At 42.9% G+C, this 19,174-nt stretch overlaps 1 long non-coding RNA gene across 1 annotated transcript; it reads right to left on the reverse strand.

The window, feature by feature from the left end:
• Window positions 1-7,628: 7,628 nt before the first annotated feature.
• Window positions 7,629-15,770, reverse strand: LOC122446565. Its single transcript, XR_006270904.1, has 3 exons — window positions 15,639-15,770; window positions 8,925-9,008; window positions 7,629-7,824 (listed from the first exon to the last, which is right to left on the reverse strand). It is a non-coding gene; the product is annotated as an uncharacterized LOC122446565 (long non-coding RNA).
• Between the last annotated feature and the right edge of the window lie 3,404 nt (window positions 15,771-19,174).

Here is a 19,174-nt window from a genome sequence, read left to right on the forward strand (position 1 = left end):
TGCCTTTTTTACTACTGGGTCAATGTGGGATTGTGTAATGATAATAAGTTTACTCAAAGTTAATAAAATCTATAACCGTGAAGTGAAATACACCCTTTAAGGAACATTGTGGTTTTGTTTTGTTTTATTTTAAAATAACAGCAGCAGTATATTCTTTGGCATCCTTTTAAAAAGCCACCGTGTCTAGGCAAAAGCACCATATTCTTTGAAGCCTTTGAAATCAAATCACTTTCCTTAGCCAAAATGGAAGCAATCAGGCCATTAAAATGATTATCTACTTTGAAAACAGAGACTCTAGAAGATTGTAGAAGATACTCCGACACTTAAAAAGAGCAAAACCTTAGAAGAAAAACTAATCTAGAACACTTGCTAAAAAGAGCAGCCAAAGTCATCAAATTCAGTTACACCAGCACAATGCACCCTTGAGAATCTTGTTTGACATTGTTGAATATTAAGACTGTTTGGACACAATTATGGCTATTGTTGGTCACAACTCTGGCATGACATTAAGCTAACAGCATGCTGCGACTGTCATTGTCTCAAGGTCAAGTTCAGACCATATCAGCAGTCTTAGAGCCGTAACTGAGAGGGTGACAAGAGGCAAGTTCAAGAGCAAGACCACTTTCTATGGTGATTGGACACCACCGTAATGAGAACATTATTTTTAATCGAAGTGACATTTTTATCCATAAGTGAGGAATAAATCTAAATGTTAAAAAACTTAAAAGGATACACAATGGGGAAAGGCTGTGAAATTCCTGTAACAAGTAGTGCTCTGTCTTCTGAAGGGCACAACCAGGGAAAAGTCCAAAGGCACAGAAAATGTGTAGCTTTGAAATGGCAAACCCCTTGACTAATATTAAAAAGTCCATTCTAGAAGCTGGCCAATGAAGGTATTTACAAATGAACACATGAATGAAAGTCTCTGGAGTGTAATCTGTCAGGTTATAAACATCAACTATTTAGTCAGCTTTTGTTAACTGATTTTCATGCTATTAAAAATGTCTAAAAAGATGACAGCATTTAATGAGACAATATTGATTTATTGAGTCTAACTTAGCAAGCTCAATACTCCTCTAAAAATGGGATGAAGAAATGATTTAGGGAAAATGGCATATGATTATTGCTTTTAATAACTCTTGAGATATAATTCATGTATCATCTGGTTCATCCAAAGTGTGCTATCCAATGTCTTTTTGAATTAGTTTTTATTCTATGGGCTTCCCTTGTAGCTCAGCTGGTAAAGAATCTGCCTGCAATGCGGAAGACCTGGGTTCGATCCCTGGTTTGGAGACCTGGGTTCGATTCCTGGGCTGGGAAGATCCCCTGTAGAAGGGAAAGGCTACCCACTCCAGTATTCTGGCCTAGAGAATTCCATGGACAGTCCATGGGATTGCAAAGAGTTGGACATGACTGAGCGACTTTCACATTCACACATTCACATTTGTCTTTTAGCATATTCAGTTATGCAACCATCACCACAGTCAATTATAGAATATTTTCATCACTCCCAAAAGAAACACTTTATCCCTTAGCCATCAGTCCTTAATTTCCCTCACCCTCAACAGCTTCAGCCTTAAGCAGCCACCAGTCTATTTCCATGTTTATAGATTTACTTATTCTATATGTTTTATATAAATAGGAATAATACATCATGTGATCCTTTGTTTTTGGCTTCTTGCACTTGGCATAATGTTTTCAAGAGTCATCCATTTTATAGCATGTATCAATATTTCATTTCTTTTTATGCCAAAATATTCCATTATATGAATATATCACATTTTATTTATCCATTTGTTAGTTGGTGGACATGTGGGCCTTTTGACATGTTTCCACTTTTTGACTATTATGAATAATGCTGCTATGGACATTGGCATACAAATCTTTGAAGTTTTGTTTTCAGTTCTCTTGGTATACATCTAGGAGGGAAAAGTGCTAGGTCATAAGCTAACTCTATATTTAATCTTTTGAGTTATAGTAACTTACCATTATGACATTATATTTTCTGAAATATTTGATCCAGCATATATTTTTTTATAACTTAAGTAGATAACTTTTAGAATCTCACTATATCCATGGTTCACCTTATTAAGGCAATTGATCCAGACACTCCTAGGACATGCAAATCTCTCATTGCTCCAAATGAATGCAGTACTGAAGTTTTCTCTACTTCAGCAAAATTTGGATTTACTTATGTGTTACCTCTCTTCAAAATAACATAATACATCTTGGAAATTATCTTGCTAATTGTAATAACAGTCTGAGGGAAGGAGAAACAAAGTTAGAGGCAATGAGATATTGAGCTGCTTTTGAAAAATCAGAGTAAGTTTGTGGTGGTCTGAAGTAAGGTCTTGGACCACCTGTTTACTATGCCTATGCCTAAAAGATGCAATGCATGATTACCTTATAACTTATGAGAAAGAGCTTTCTCTTTATGGGCATAAATCCCTCTCATTTTTCCTTCCTAAGAAGTTTGGCAATGTTTTCAGGTATGTGTGTTTGTGTGTGTGTGTCTGTGAACAAACTGAAGATAGGTGTGAATTCTCGCCTTAGGTAGGGCAGTGTGAATACTTTTTCAAATAAGGAGTTCTGCAATTTTCAGAAATGGGTATGTGTGTCACCCAGGCACCTTTAAGGAAACTTTAAACAAATACTTTTCATGAATTCTGGGAGTACACTCTTTTTTTTTTTTTTTTTTACACTCTTATTTTTATATGTATTTCTTTGAAAAAGCCTTAATTCTTCTAATGACTTTTTATCTGTAAACCTTGTATCAAGCTTTACTTTTCTGTAAGTCTTGGGGGTTTTATTTATCCATCCATCCATCCATCCATTCATTCATTCAAAGTTGTTCATTTATTGAAAGCCAGTGGGAGTTTCAAGGTAGTAGGAGAGAAATCCAGAGAAGACAATGGCAACCCACTCCAGTACTCTTGCCTGGAAAATCCCATGGACGGAGGAACCTGATAGGCTGCAGTCCATGGGGTGGCTAAGAGTCGGATGCGACTGAGCGACTTTACTTTCACTTTTCAGTTTGATGCATTGGAGAAGGAAATGGCAACCCACTCCAGTGTTCTTGTCTGGAGAATCCCAGGGATGAAGGAGCCTGGTGGGCTGCTGTCTGTGGGGTCGCACAGAGTCAGACACGACTGAAGCGACTTAGCAGCAGGAGCAGGAGAGAAATCCAGAGAGAGACATATGATAGGATTGGAGAGGTGGGTGGAGGTGGGTCTAGCAGAGCTCTGTAGGTTTGATAGTAAGAGTATGAGTTTCATTCTATGTTCAGTGGGAAGGCACAGATGGATTTCAAGGGAGGAAGTGATGTGATGTGTTTAAAGATGCCTCTGGAGTATTGGAAATGGAAGGCCATTGCAACAATCTGGAAATGAGATGATGTTGGCTTGGGTTAGGAAGGTGACAGTGCTGATGGGGAGAAGAGGATGCGGGATATATTTGGGGAGTAGCCATAGGCCTAGAATTGAGAGGGGTGAGAAAGGGAGAGAGAGAATCAAGAATTACTTCCAGGTTTCTAGTTCAGGCCATAGGGTAGATGGTGGGGCCCTTTGAAAAGAAAAAGGCTAGGGAATGGGAGGAATCACAAGTTCATTTTGGATATATAAGGTTGAAGATGCTTGTAAGACATCCAAATGGAGGTTGCAAATGAGCATCTGTGGATGCCAGGGAGAGGATAAAGGTGTGTCTCAGGCCTGAGAGACAATTTCAGGCGTTTAGAGCCTGTGAATGATACAGCTGTGGGATTACTAAGGCCCCTTGGGAGAGTGTGTGGAGGGAGGAGAGGAGAGCTGGAGGCCAGGCCCTGGAAGACGGTGAGAGGTTGGATAGAAGAAGGTCTTGCAAAGGAGACTCAGAAGAGGCAGACACAGAGTAGAAGGTAAGCCAAGAATGTGGGTGTCATGGAAGCCAAGAAGAATGCCTTGGGAGGGAGGGACAGAGTAAGAAGTGGAGGTCTTGACTCATGCAATTTTAGTGGGATGACAGGGAGACGAATGTTAGAGTTGGATTATGATGGGTTAAGGAGTGAAAAGAAGGTGGATCCAGTGGGTGTGTGGACCATTCCTTTGAGAATTTGAGATGCAAGAAAGAACAGTGAAATGGGGAAACAGCTGGAGGTGGATGAGCAGGGAGGTTTCCTTTAAGATTAGAGATGTGAGTATAATTATTCACTCAAAGGGATTCTCTTCCAGTTAACCAAGAAGAAAGCCTCAGTGTGATGCCAGTCCATCTAAGGCACTTCTCTTAACTTCTGTTGATGTCCCTTTTTAATCCACAGAGAGCAGGCTTGAGATCTGGAGCTTTCCATCAGAAATTACATCAAGTAGGAATTGAACCACACTGCTTTGCTTTCATTGTATTTAATTTTTTATGTTATAGTTATGTCAAGTGATATCAGTTTTCCGTTTATGTTCAGTTCAGTTCAGTTCAGTTCAGTCCAGTCACTCAGTCATGTCTGACTCTTTGTGACCCCATGGGCTGCAGCACACCAGACTTCCCCATCCATCACCAACTTCTGAGCTTGCTCAAATTCACGTCCATCGAGCTGATGATGCCATCCAACCATCTCATCCTCTGTCGTCCCCTTCTCCTCCTGCCTTCAATCTTTCCCAGCATCAGGGTCTTTTCCAATGAGTCAGTTCTTCGCATCAGGTGGCCAAAGTATTGCTATTTATGTTGGTGATTATGCACTTTCCTTTGAAGATAGAATTGAGTTTAAAAAGGGAGGCCATATCAAGGAAAACCTGTGGTAAAGAATAGCATAGGAAGTATGGGGTGTAACCAAAATAGCGAGAGTGGCATAGGAAAGACAGAAGCGAGACACATCACGTCCTCTCATGTGGCCTGACCTGCAATCAGGTGAGAGTTAGCTTCATCCACTCCTGTAAGGTCATGTCAAAGAGATGTGTCTCAAGATCCTGCAGGCGAGGTGGGCAGCACTGTGTGACGGGAACCACTCAAATGAGTTAGTAGCCCAACATCCCGGGAACCGTGACTCAAGTGTTTGTGAGTTAGCAGAGTGGTGGGAACCCCAGGGCAGAGGAGCAGATGAGCCGGGTTGCACCGCCAAGCGCTGTGCTGTCCCCCTCCTTCTCCCAGCCCCTCCTTGCTGCCCTCAGCACCCACCTCCCCTCTGTGTTAGCATTCTGCTTCAGGAATGTTCTCCCAGCGTTTAGTGTCAGCTGCTTGCCCTGCTGCGTAAGAAAGAACACAAGGTAAGTCGAGGACACATTATTCCCAAATGATCTCATTTCAGCATTGGCCCTTGGCCTTTGTGAGGGCATGGGCATGACCATTGGATGAGTCAGAGTTTCTGGAATTTTCCCAGTCAGTGGTACCTAAAAGGAAAACATCTTTTCCTCAGTTGAAAGTATGCCCTTCCTGGTAGAAGGAGGGAAAAAGTCCCTTTTCTTTGTTCTTCTATCTGGATTTCCAGTCATATGTGTAGACTTGCTTCTAGCAGAATAGTATCCTGTAGGGTTATTAACTCTTCTTAGTTAGTTTAAGACTGTCCTGATTTTAAAACTGAAAGTTCCATATAACAAGAATTCTCTCTGTCTCAGGTAAACTGGGGTGGTTGGTCACTCTAATCTTAGGTCCAGAGATGAGCATACACTCGTAGGGTCATGATTCTCTTGGACATTAAAGAGTGTTTAATGACAAGAATGGTTGTGTCCAGAAAGTTGTGTTTTGACAAAGTCAAAGGGTATTAAGTGATTTCCTTATTCAGGTTTAGACTACAGTGAAAATATTAAAACCATGCTGTTTTTGTTAATACTAGTTATGTAATGAATTAAGAGAAGGGTTTGTTGCATCAGCAGTGGCTTTAATTGGGCTGAGCCAGGAGAACCTGAAAAGAACTATTCTTCAAGGCATGTTTATAAAACCTTCTGTGTTCATAGTGACACATAAGCCCCAATCAGCTTCTTGATCCCTTGGTGTGCCTGTCTGCAAAATAGACTGTGCTTACCTAAAATATTTGAGATTTGCATTGTATTTCCTTACAGTTTTGCTAGCTGCTATGATAAACATCCCCCAAGTGTATAATTACTCAGTGCAATAAAAGCGAATTTCTCATTTACATAAAGTCCAAAACAAATGTTCCTGATTGGCTGGTAATTCTCCTCCAGGGGGTGATTCAGAGACGCAGTCTCCATCCGTTGTATGGTATATACAGCATGGCTTCCAAGGTTGTCATGATTATCTGCATCAACCCAGTGGAAGGGTGAAGAACATATGATAACATGCATGGCAGGGTGTTGTTGGAGGAGGGCAAGCTTGGATGTGACACTTATCATCCACTTGTATCCTGTTGGCTAGACCTCAGTCACAGGCCACACCCAGCTTCAAGAGTGGTTTGGGGAATGCTATCTAGCTAGTGACCAGGAACTCCCACAAGGGAACTGTCTTATGGAAAAACTGGTCTGTAGCAGCATCTGACCTCACATGAAACATTTGCTGCTCTCCTGTAAAAAAAGGGGGGGATAAAGTGAAAAAAGTTTTTAAAAAAATTTTATTGGAGTATAGTTCATTTATGATGTTGTATTAGTTTCACGTGTATAGTAATGTGAATCAGTTACACATGTATATACATCCATTCGTTTTTGGATTCTTTTCCCATAGAGGTAAGTTTTGTTGTTTAGTTGCTAAGTTGTGTCTGACTTTTTGTGACCCCCCCATGGACTGTAGTATGCCAGGCTTCTCTGCCCTTCATTATCTCCTGGAGTTTGCACAAATTCACGTCCATTGACTCAGTGATACTCTCTAACCATCTCAAACTCTGCTGCCCCCTTCTCTTTTTGCCTTCAATCTTTCCCAGCATCAGGGTCTTTTCAAAAGAGTCAGTTCTTTGCATCAGGTGGCCAAAGTATTAGAACTTCAGCATCAGTCCTTCCAATGAATAGTCAGGATTGACTTCCTTCAGGATTAACTGGTCTGATCTCCTTGCAGTCCAAGTGACTCTCAAGAGTCTTCTCCAGCACTACAATTCAAAAGCATCAGTTCTTCAGCTATCTACCTTTTTTATTGTCCAACTCTCACATCCATACATGACTACTGGAACCATAGCTTTGACTGTACAAACCTTTGTCATCAAAGTGACGTCTCTGCTTAGTATTGAGTTCCCTGTGCTGTACAATAGGTCCTTACTATCTATTTTGTATGCAGTTGTGTGTATATATCAATCCAGATCTTACAATTTATCTCCCCTCCCCATTCCCCCCAGTAACCATAGCTTGTTTTTTACATCTGTGACTCTATTTCTGTTTTGTAAATAAGTTCATTTGTACCTTTATTTTAGACTCCACATATAAGTGATATGATATTTGTTTTTCTCTATCTGACTTCATTCAGCATGACAGTCTCTCTAGATCTATCCATTTTTGCTGCAAATGGAATTATTTTGTCCTTTTTAATGGCTTGGTCATATTCCGTTGTATAGATGTACCAGATCTTCTTTATCTATTCCTCTGTCAATGGATGAACATTTAGGTTGCTTTTATGTCTTGGCATTTATTTATTTCTGTATACCAAACTACCTCCAAATTTAGTGGCTTTAAACAATAACAATCATCTATTATTATCATCCCTATTGTTCTGAAGGTTGGCTGGGTTCATCTAGGGGTTTGTCTTGGGGTATCTGCATGTTTGCAGGTAGACTGTAACTGTGGCAGGAATGATCCTGAAGTCTTCTTTGTACACATGTCTGATGCCTGAACTGGGAACACTCAAACACCAAGAAACTGGGAGAGCTAGTAGCTTCCGGGCAGCCAAACGTCTTACATGACCCCTCTGGGCTCCAAAGTGGGGTTCCTGTATAAAATATAGGACATTCAGTTAAACTTTTAATTTATAGAAACAATTAATAACTTTTTAGTATATGCCCTTTGTAATATTTGGGATATACTTACACTAAAAAATTACTTTTTGTTTTTCCAAAATTCAAATTTAAGTGGATACCTGTATATTTAGACTTGCTAAATTTGGCAACCCTATTCCCAAAGCACATGGTCTGAGATTGGGAGAGCCAGGCAGCAGCTCTTTGACCTGTTTTGACTTTGTCTCAGAAGTTGCATAGTGTTCTCTTGCCTGCCCAGATGAGGGGATGTCAACAGCACATGTAAGAAAAACACACGGGATGGGGCACATATATATATATTATTGGAAAATCCCATCCTTAGAGTAGTCATCTTTTGTCCAGATTAGGAAACTTTGGTTCAGGCAAATTCCATGACTTGGTTAGGTGATATTGCCAATAAGGGGTAAACCCACGATTCAAATTTTTGACTGCCTGGTTCAATATCCATTTTTGAGCTCATGATAGTCAAGGACAGGGGAAGTTTTGCAGTAAAAACACACAATCCAGACTTCAGGGAAACAGACTTCCCAAAGGTCAGAAGAGAGATAGCCCAGATATCACAGTCAGAGATTTTTAGATGAATCTTGTCTCAAGAGGGTTGGGACACTCTGAGAAATGTCACTCTGAATCTGCGATTGCAAGTGCTCCTCTTTCAGAAGGAAAGGGAAGGGAGCTAGTAAAACCAGAGGCTGCACAGGACATCCTCTGATGCTCTCAGACTTTAAAGGGTTGGAACAAAAATGGGAAGGAAGAGCACTTAGCCAAGGACAAATAAGAATCAGTGGCGGAGAATTGTAGGAATAGCAGCAGGAAGTGTTACACCCCAAATGATTTCAGGGAGAATGTTTGGGAAAACAAGGCAGGGTAACACTTGCTGCTGCAGGTCAATGGCATGACATTTCTGGGTCAGAAAAAGAAGGGACTCCTGCAAGACAGTCACCTTGAAACTAAGACAACCTCTGAGAAATAGGAGATGATCAATTCATATTGGTTTAACGCATGAATGAACATGCAAATATGTTTAGAAGGAATGAGAAGTTATGCCACAACTGACCCCAGGAAGAAAGCACCAAATTCTGTTACATGGAGCTTCGGTGCAGAAGATCTACAGCCAGGTGGGATGCTAAGAGTAGAGACTCTAAAGGAGAGAAAAGTAAGATGAGCAAACATCAGTCTAATGCCTACAATGAATAATTAATAACAATTAAAATGAGTTACTTGCCAAAAATTAGGACCACTGTTCCACTGAAGGGTTTCTCTGGTGGCTCAGATAGTTAAGAATCCGCCTGCAATGCCAGAGATCTGGGTTTGATTCCTGGGTTGGGAAGATCCCCTAGAGGAGGGCATGGCAACCCACTCCAGTATTCTTGCCTGGAGAATCCCCATGGAGAGAGGAACCTGGGGGGCTACAGTCCATGCGGTCGCGAAGAGTTGGATATGACCGAGCAATTAAGCACAGCACAGCACAGCATGGCATTCCACTGAAGAACTGGCAAAAGAAGTTTTGATTCAGAAGTATTTTTGGCTTTAGAGGTTAAAATTCTAAACACAGATATTTGTTTTAAAATATTTTCCTGTTTTAGTATACTGTAATTTTAAAAATCTTCTAATTCTGTATTTTCTTGCTAGGGAGAAACTTTTGAGTTCAATTTCTTGCTAGAGAGGTATCAAATCCTCAGGTTTATGTGCGTGAGGGCTTAGTCGTTTCAGTCATGTCTGACACTTTGCGACCCCATGGACTATGGTCTTCCAGGCTCCTCTGTCCATGGGATTCTCCAGGCAAGAATACTGCAGTTGTTTGCCATGCCCTCCTTCAGGGGATCTTTCCAACCCCGGGATCAAACCCGGGTCTCTTATGTCTCCCGCATTGGCAGGCAGATTCTTTACTGCTAAAACCACCTGAAAAGCCCCAAAACTCCTGTCAGTGAAACCATTACAGCTTAATTTGGTATTCAGAAATTTGTTGATAGACACCAAAAATAAAAGACATCAGACACATTTATTTAATCATTTTTTAAAAAATTCCTACCATATGCAGTCTGGGTTCTAGGCACTGGAGACAGAGTGATGAATAGGGTGAGCCATGGTAAGTAAGTAATCTAATAAATTTCTAAGAAAAAGTTCAGAGTTATACATGCCATAAAAGAATGGGTGAGAGGATATGGAGTGAGTACAGAAACTTCTATCTTAGATACTTAGGTAAGATTTTTATAAGGTGGTAACATAAGAGCATAGATTAAAAGATAAGGAGCCAGCCATTGTGTATAAATTAACAATAAGTATAATAAAGTGTATTATCCTTGTAATAAATCCTATAAAAACTTCTTTAGTTCATTCATTTGTTATTGAGGGATTTAGCCTCACAGAATCCTGGCAGCGGGTAACTAGCTGATGTGAGGTGGTTGTTCCTATATCCTGTGACCCATCCTAAAGTCAGTGGGGCAGGCAGTTGGGAATGGCGTGATGTGATGTGAAGGAAGGGCGGACCAGCAGGGAGTGAAGGATGGGGTGGAATCTGACTGTTGTCTCAATGCCTTTAAGCCTCCATCCTCAGCGCCCTTGGTCACAGGGCTAGGTGCATCCCTGGCCAGGAGCTGGAGCTGCTGAAGGAAGAGATCCTGTAGTAACTGTTAGCCACTGGCTAACAAAGCGGAGCCGGCAGAGAAGCATCATCTGGAGCGAGCTGCACCTGCATCTGGTAGGCTGCACTACTTTCCTAGCGAAAAAGAAGAGCGCTACAGCCTCATCTCTGCCTTCCGAACCTCACATATGACTGTGGGCCATGCTAACCTGGAACTACGCATGCAACTATGCTCTTCTGAGATAGACATTCGGCTTAACTGAGCTGACACAATACCAACCCACCTCCAGCTCGTGCTGGGAACACAAGATGACCAGGATGGCTTGTCTTCCTCATCTTTGTTTAGGTCCTGTCCCATCAGTGAAGACCTACCTAACACTGCAGCCAGTTCCTGCTGGGCCAGACACAACCCTTCTAAATCCTCTCTACTGTCTCTTTACTTTCCATAGCACTCATCACCTTCTTTTTTTTTTTTTTCTTTTGCCTCACTCTACAGCATGCAGGATCTTAGTTCCCTGACCAGGGATTGAACCCATGCCCTTGAAGTGGAAGCGCAGAGTCCCAACTACTGGACTACTAGGGAATTCCCACTCATCACCTCCTTATATGTGTGTGTGTTCAGTTGCTCAATTGTGTCTGACTCTTTGCCACATGCCTGCCAGGATCCTCTGTCCATGGGATTCTTCAGGCATGACTACTGGAGTGGGTAGTCATTCCCTTCTCCAGGGGATCTTCCTGACCCAGGGGTCAAACCTGGGTCTCCTGCATTGCAGGCAGATTCTTTCCCATTTGAACCACCAGAGAAGGCCCGCCTTGAAAGTGAAAGTGAAAGTCGCTCAGTCATGTCCGATTCTTTGCGACCCCATGGAATATACAGTCTGTGAAATTCTCCAGGCCAGAATACTGGAGTGGGTAGCCTTCCCTTCTCCAGGGAATCTTCCCAACCCAGGGATTGAACCCAGGTCTCCTGCATTGCAGGCAGATTCTTTACCAGCTGAGCCACAGAGGGAGCCCAAGAATACTGGAGTGGGTAGCCTATCCCTTCTCCAGCAGATCTTCCTGACCCAGGAATCAAACCAGAGTCTCCTGCATTGCAGGCAGATTCTTTACCAACTGGGCTATCAGGGAAACCCCTACTCAATTATTATTATTATTATTATTACCATGCTTATTGCTTGCTGTTTATTTCCCATCAGTAGAACAGAAGGTACACGAGAGCATTTTTCCAACCACGATGTGTCCCAAACACCTGAGCAGGCCCTTAGGACCTGCTGTTGAAGGAAAGAGAATAATTGGGAGAGTGTCAGAGATGAGTCTGGAAAAGTCAGCGGTGGCTAGGTCAGGTAGAATGGATTGTGTTTTAAATGTGGTGAGAAGCCTTTGGGAGTTCTCAGTGGAGGAATCAGGTGTTCTATTGGACATTTTTTAAAGATCATGCTGGCAAAGTACGTGTGTGTGAAGGGGTGGGCATGAGGACTATGGGAGGTGGGAAGCCTGGAGGTGGGAAGCCCAGGTAGAAAGTGATCACTGTTGTCTAGCTGGGGATAGTTTGGACTATGATGTTTGCAAAGAAGCGGGGGTGAGTTGTCAGACTGAAGATGTATTCTGAGGGTCAAGCTGTCAGCACTTTTTAGTGGGCTGGATGTGGAAGACGAGGGTGGCTCAGGGTTTTAACCTGAAATATGGAGTGAAATGGTGGGGGCCCACTGGAGAGTGGAGACTGGGAGAGGAGCAGGTTTGAAGAGAGAGGCCAAGGTTTTCATTTATTCATTCAGCAAGTGTTTACTGAGCCCCTACCATGTGCTGGGCACTGTGTTGAGTCTTAGGAATACAGCACTGAACAAACTGGACTAAAATCCTTGCCCTCAGGGAGCTTACATCCTAGTGGGAGAGAAAAAACAGCAAACAGGCAAGTCAGTAAGATACAGTGTGTTGAGAAGCGGTGGGAAATAGGGATTGGTGAGGGGATAGGGAGTGTGAAGATGTGATTTAAAATAAGGAGTCTTGTTTAACATGGGGCCTTTGGTAAAGACTTGAGGAAGTGAGGGAGAGAGTCATGTGGACATCCGGTGAAAGAACTTTCCAGGCAGATGGAGTAGCAAGTTCTCCTAAGGTTGAGCCTGTCTGCCATGTTTCAGAAACAGCAAAGAGACCAGCATGGCAGTGGGGAGAGCAGGGAAAGAGAACAGGAAAGTGATTGGCTGGGCACATAGATCAGACCACTTTGGGGATGTCTACTTGGCATGAGATGAGAAGCCGCCAGAGCAGAGAAGTGACATGAGTCAATCTAACCTCTAACCTAAGGTTTGAGACGCCCATTGGACTTCCCAGTGGAGATGTCAAGGAGAGAGTTGGATGTGTCTGGAGCTCAGAGAAGAGATCGTAGCTGGATTTGGGTGTGATCAGAGTACAACAGTATTGAATGCCAGGGATGCCAGCCAGAGAAACATTAATTACAGAGGAGAGCAAATAACGGCAGCAAATGTCCAAGAAGAGTGTCATGTGAGGAGACTCAGGCCACCTGTAGTTACTCTGGTTCTGCTTGTTTCAAGTTGGGGAACCACTAATAGGAACCACAAGGCTTCCCAGGTGGTGCTAGTTGTAAAGAACCCACCTGCCAATGCAGGAGACTGTTAGAGATGAGAGTTTGATCCCTGGGTCGGGAAGATCCCTTGGAGGAGGACATGGCAACCCACACCAGTATTCCTGCCTGGAGAATCCCATGGATAGAGGAGCCTGGCGGGCTACAGTCCATGGGGTCACAGGACGTGACTGGAAGTGACTTAACACCATCACCGGTAGCAACCATGGCTGATCTAATTCATATGCAGTGCTCTGTGGGTTCATAATAAAAGAAGTTAATAAATTCAACATTCAGATTATACATGTGTGCCTATATGCTGTGACTCTAAGTGGTTTCAGGTAGGCAGATGTAGGTAACAAGAACCCAGAAGTGAGCAGGATTCTCAGCTACAGGTAATTTCCAACCTTTGCTCTAAGAACCATAGGGGCTGCTTTTGGCAGAAGTTGGTGTTTTGTATAATAAGTCCTGTCAAGGTCACAGTCAGTTTGGAGATTTTTCTAAGAACTTGCTCTTGCATGTGCACAAATGGTCAGGTTTGCAGCCGTGTTCTGGTAAAGCAGCTCTTCTGCATGGGATGGGATGGGATGGGAGGAACCTGATTTGTTGTGTTTGCTGATTTGCATGATGTAAATACTCTTATCACAGCCAGTCTTAAGGTACCAGTCTTTTAACAACTAACCCTCAAAATTCCTGCAATTTTGCTGGGTATATAACAGCTGGCTCTGGTGTACCAACATTTTCTTTTCCATAACCCGTGGATAGGCTATACTTCTGCAGCCCCAATTCCTGTGGCTTCTCAGATTTTCTCCACTCCCTGTATCCATGCCTATGGGTCACACTGAAGACAGTCAAGTGGCCAGTACAATGGCCTTTACCTCTGGAATTAGGAATTCCTTTTAGGAGGCTTCCCTGGTGGCTCAGATGGTAAAGAATCTGCCTGCAGTGCAAGAGGCCCAGATTTGATCCCTGAATTGGGAAGATCCCCTGGAGAAGGCACTCCACTCCAGTATTCTTGCCTGGAGAATTCCATGGACAGAGGAGCCTGGCAGGCTACAGTCCATGGGGTTGCAAAGAGTCGAAAACGACTGAGTGACTTTCACTTTTCTGTGACAGTCGCTTTTAGCCATGACCCCAGGAAGACATCAGCAAGTGTTTTCTGAACTGAACCGCTGTCCTTGTCATTTCCTACTGCAAGGTACTTGTCCTCAGTTCCTTACATAAATGGAACTTTCTACATTATTGTTATTTTGAGATCTTCTGCAGGGCGGACCCTGAACTTGATGCTGGGGTTACAATAGGCACATATCTGCCCTTATTTTTTTTTTTTTAAATCAGAATATAATTGCCTTATAATGTGTTAGTTTCTACTGTACAATGAAATTAATCAGCCATATGTATACATATATCCCCTCGCTCTTGAACCCCCTCCCACCCCGTCCCCCACCCCACCCCCTAGGTCATCACAGAGCACCAAGCTGAGCTCCCTGTGCTACCAGCAGCGTCCCACTAGATATCCATTTTACACACGGCAGTGCAGTATGTCAGTCCCAATCTCCCAGTTCATCTCATCCTCCCTCCTGCCATGTCCACACAGTATGCACCACTATTCCTGTCCAGAGTCTTATTGGAGAATTGAGAAAAATGGAAAGAATACCTGGGAAGGTTATTAGTATTATTACATGTGCTGGGCATATGCTAAGTCGCTTCAGTTGTGTCTGTTTGAGAGAGCGTGGACTGTAGCCCGCCAGGGTCCTCTGCCCAAGGGATTTTCCAGACAAAAGTACTGGAGTGGGTTGCCATGCCCTTCTCCAGAGACTCCTCCCCACCCAGGGATCAAACCCACACCTCTTATATCTCCTGCACTGGCACCCAGATTCTTTACTGCTGTGCCAACTGGGAAACCCATAACCCCCATGAAAGCTTGCCTGAATTTGCCTACAGTGAACATCCACCATCTGTAGCCCTCATTTTGCATGGAACATTTGCTAACTCTATAATAATATATATTATTTAATATTAATAACATTATTATTATATATATTATTATTATTGTTTCCCCAGAGCACCTTAATTATCAGCCAAAGACTGGATCTCAGGATTGTCCATTGGAACAAAGACAACCATTGTGTATGTGCCAACCATCGTATATGTGCTGCGCTTAGTCGCTTCAGTCGTGTCCGACGCTTTTTGACCCCATGAACTGCAGCCCTCCAGGCTTCTCTGTCCATGGGGATTCTCCAGGCAAGAATACTAGAGTGGGTTACCATGCTCTCCTCCAGGGGTTCTTCCCAACCCAGGGGTTGAACCCAGGTCTCCCACATTTCTGGTGGATTCTTTACCATCTGAGCTACCAGGGAAACCCCAAATTCAATAATTTAATTCTATGCACTGCTCTCCTTGCCCCCACCCAAAATTCCATCCCATTTCTAAAAGTCATGTGTGGACAGCTGAACATCCTCTGGGACTCAGCACTACTTAAAAGCAGGAAGAGGGCTCTTTACTCAGCCAGTTCACCACATTTAGAGCCCAGTGCCGTTTCTCTCATATGCCTGTTATTTGGAGAAATGATTCAAGCTCAGGTAGCTGGTCAGCTGGTTCCCTACCTCTCTGCAACCTCCTGTTGCATGCTCATCTGCAGACCTGGTGTGAAGCGTCTCAGGGGGGTCACGTGGCTGGGAGACGAAGGAAGACACAGCTACCCCAAAGAGACACCCCGTCCACGTCTATAGGACAAGGAGGCATTTTGTGACCAGTGGAAGACACAAGTGTCTCCCATCACCTTCTTTGTATACGTGATGGTGGAAACAGGAGAAAACGCACAGACCAGAAGATATCCAGACAGTGGGCTGTCCTCCCTGACGACATTTGTGCTGCATTCCTTCTCGCCCCTGGAGTGCATTGCGACACTCAGGCTGGTGGTTCTGGGAGCCAAGCAGCTGATGGGGGAGCCCCAGGAGGCAGCAGAGACAAATTAATCTTCAGATCCACCAGTTCCCCTGAAACACACCACTTGCTAAACTGAATTTCAAGCCAAGAGTGGCAATTTTCCACAGCCCAAGTCTGGAAAAGTCTGTGAAACCACATTGGGTCCGAAAACCAAAGTTGGTTTTTTGCTGTTTTTTGTGGAGCACCAGAGGGACAACTCCAGAATTCCAGATGTGTGGCAGCTGGATGGAAGTGCGTGTCCAGGCATCTGCACAGCAGCTTCAGAAAGGCGACCACCAACAGGTGCTAGAAACCACTGCTGACGACCTTCTTTCTCTTTTCTTATCTGAACCTCTGGACTGACTTGTCTGAAAAGAAAGAGGAAAAAAAAAAAAAAGCTGGCATTCATTGTTTTGTTTTCTCAATTTTCTTGTCAACTGACTCATGATAAAAGAATGTCCTTTTCAATCAATTTCAATTCCGCAGAACAGAAAAATAGAGAATTTATAGGCAACTATTGGAAACAAAGGAACCATCTGTTTTTTCAAGTATAATTTTTCTCTGAAATAGTTCTCTCCAAATACTTGGGTCATTTATTTTCCCTCACCGCACCAGTCTGCAATGAACCAGAGGACCCAGAGTCCAACCCAGGTAAGTTTCTTTGAAAAGAACCCGTCCTCCCCGGAGTGGGTGGGTTCCGGAACAGAAGGCTAGTGGGGTAACCGGGACCTCTGTCTCTTACGTGAGGAGGACTTCGTTATCATGGGAAGCAGCCTGGGCGGCTGGTGGAGGTCATCCAACCCTGGTTATTCCGGTTCATTTGTCATTTTCTAGTGACGGTTTTCACTTTTCGGCCAGGAATCTCCAGGGGTGTTTGACAACATTGTAACTAAAACTCAGTCATGTGCTGGTAGCTGCCACAAGCTAAAAATTTCACTTATCCGAAAGCCAGAGGTGGCTCTGTCAATGGAGATGAGTCTTACGCAAGCCAGGGGATGGCAACAAGTTGTCTCTGAAATCTTCCAGCCTCTGGGGTCCGTCCTTCCAACTTTTCATTATATGATGCTCTCAGTCCCACCACACATTCAGGAACCATTTTGCATCCACGCCAAGGTTGCTGTAGGTCTCTGGTGGAGCCTTGCAATCTGCTCACCAGCTCCTGCCTCAGAGACCTCCCCGGTGCAGACCTGCCTAACTCAGCAGCCACCCTCCTGGACCGTCTCTCGTCTCGGCCTCTCTCCCTCACCCACCCAAAAAGCTGACTGCAGCTCCCTTCCCGTGAGACACGCTATCACAAGATTCTGGCACTTGGCCGACTTTCCTGCAGGCTGAAGAGCGGCGGGGTGGAGTTCTGATAGAATATTTCACAGTCTTGACCTATGCCCAACTTTCCTTTTCAGGCTCTTGGTCTCCCGCTCTGCTGCTGGATCCTCTTTTGTTCCCCAGAACTGGTCTTATCGCTCCCAGCTTCTCTCCCACGACTCTTGCTCCCAGCCCGCCTTCTTCCTCCTTAGGCTGCCCTGAAATCTTCTGTCGCACCCACTTCATTTTGCCTCAGTGCTTTCTAAGCTCCCCCTTTCCAGGAAGACTATGCCTGGGGCGGGGGCGGTGGGGGGGCCCTCCTCCCATGACCAAAGGCCTGCCACACCCATGAGGGCTTTTCTCTTTTTAATCATTTGTAGTTCCAGTATGAAATTTGTATGTTTCAAAGCCTCAAATATGGGAATAAATAACTGATATGCTTAGAGCCTTCTATGAATATATTAGATGACCTTTGCTTTTTTAAACAGCATCCGATGAAGAGAAAAGTCAGTTATCTGGACAGTACAGTGGACTGGGGGGGCTCTCCTATAAAGGTCTGACGAGGAATTTAGGTATTAGCCAAATTAGAAGCAGGTTGAGATGGCCTCAGTGAGAATCAAGCCCTTGCCTGGCTCCCGTGGAATTAGCTGCATGGGAAACCACTGGTCTTTATTTTACATTTAAAACTTCTATATACCTTACTTTCATTTCTTCTAAAACTGTCTGCTAGCCTTTCATTTCTATTTTTAAAAGGCATGAAAATAAAATCACTGGTTAGTGATAAAGAAGCCACCCAAATCTTCAGTTCTAAAAGGAAAAAATAAGGCAGATCAGAGAAATATACGTCAAAATGTACACAGCTTTTGTCTGTAAATAGAACAGTGGAATTCTGAGTTATTTTATTGTCTTATTGGATTTTTTTGCAAATTTCCTATGATAAACATGAATAATTTTATAATATAAAGATGAAAGCTACAAAATTATTATAAGAAAGATTTGCTCCTTTAAAAAAAAAAACTGTACGTGTATCCAATAAACCATTTTTACACAGCTCATCATGGCTAACCACCACATGAACTGGGTTTTTCTCTTTTTAATCATTTATAGTCCCAATATGGAATTTATCTGTTTCAAAGTCTCAAATATGGGAATACATAACTGATATGCTTAAAGCCTTCTTTGAATATATTAGATGACCTTTGCTTTTGTAAACAGCATCCGATGAAGGGAAAAGTCAGTTATCTGACCTTGAGAGCTGTGGTCCCTCAACCACCCAGGCAGAACCTTTTAGCTGGTTGAAAGTCATAATTTTTGCCATCATTGTTACCACTACTACACCATCACCATCACCATTGTTACCATCATCACCATCATCATTATCCTTTCTTTAACTGAGCACCTACTGTGTGCCAGGCTAGATACCTGATATGTTACATACATAATCTCATATGAATATGAATTCTCATTGATACTCTATAAAGTAAGAATCCTGTCCCCTCCTTATAGCTGAGGAAACAGGCTCAGAGTAGTTAAGTTGCTTACCTGATCATTCATGATCCACCCAGCATGAACTATAGTGATTTTTAAAAATTACATAAATATTTTACTTGAATAATAAAATAGATATTACAAAGATTTCTCTTTTTATTTTTTAAATCATGAAATATGATAACACATTTACAGGTGACTTGGAAAAAACAAAACAAATTTACTGGTAGTTCACTATATATTACAATTATTTTTAAAAATTCATTCCTAGTTGAAGAATAATTGCTTTATGGTATTGTGTTGGTTTCTGCCACACATCATCATGAACAATTATCTTTTTAAGTAGATACTTTAAGATTTTTAGTTGGAGTTTTAATAACAAACTCTCAAAAATTAATAGAATGGATAGACAGAAAAGTCAAAG

This window comes from Cervus canadensis, chromosome 8, assembly GCF_019320065.1.
Source record: "Cervus canadensis isolate Bull #8, Minnesota chromosome 8, ASM1932006v1, whole genome shotgun sequence".
Taxonomy (NCBI): Eukaryota; Metazoa; Chordata; class Mammalia; order Artiodactyla; family Cervidae; genus Cervus; species Cervus canadensis.